Raw genomic sequence first — 779 nt, 5'->3', positions numbered from 1 at the left:
GGGGGGGGGTCCCTTGATCGAGATATTTACCAACGGACACTAAATATTTATATCACTCCTATATATGTTTCTATTTTAAATAATTTATGTACTGACTTTTAATGCTTATTTATTGTATTTATGTTTTTATATTTCTATATTTGTTTAGTGTCCACAGTTGAATTTGCCATTCCAACTCTGACCACGTTACAGTACTTTTAACTCTCTTGATCTATTTTAATTTTTGACAGTTTTTTTTATCATGCATTCTTTTACAAATTATTATGTATCTCATTAGCCCAATCATTTATTGTTAACATTTTATTGTCGGTATGTGTCAGAATAAAGTGTAAAATATCTCATAAACTATTGGTGTTTTGATATTCGGAATAATTAGAGGAATCATATTTGTAAAAAAAATTATAAAATTTCATTTAAAAAAGTGGAGATAACCTTCATATCTTTTTGGCGGCTCTAAAAAGAAAAACAACATGACCAAAATACGTATTCCTCGAAACTGATCCACTTTCAATTGAAACATTTTTTTATATCATCAAAAATAAATGAAATATTTCGGATGGTCGATTTAAGTGGATCACCGTATAAACATATAGTACACGCACGCACGCACCCACTTAGAAATGCAGTTAGTTGATTCTATATGTTGTCTACAGTCACCATCAATTTGAGATTTGACTATATATAATTATATAATTAAATATAGCCATGAAATTATAATTAAATTATGTAATAATGTAATTAAATTATATAATAATTAAATACAATTAATATATTATAAT

Source organism: Trachymyrmex cornetzi, unplaced genomic scaffold (genome assembly GCF_001594075.2).
Source record: "Trachymyrmex cornetzi isolate Tcor2-1 unplaced genomic scaffold, Tcor1.1 scaffold679, whole genome shotgun sequence".
NCBI classification, from domain to species: Eukaryota; Metazoa; Arthropoda; class Insecta; order Hymenoptera; family Formicidae; genus Trachymyrmex; species Trachymyrmex cornetzi.
The sequence above is the reverse complement of the archived record's forward strand: the minus strand, read 5'-3'. Positions refer to the sequence as shown.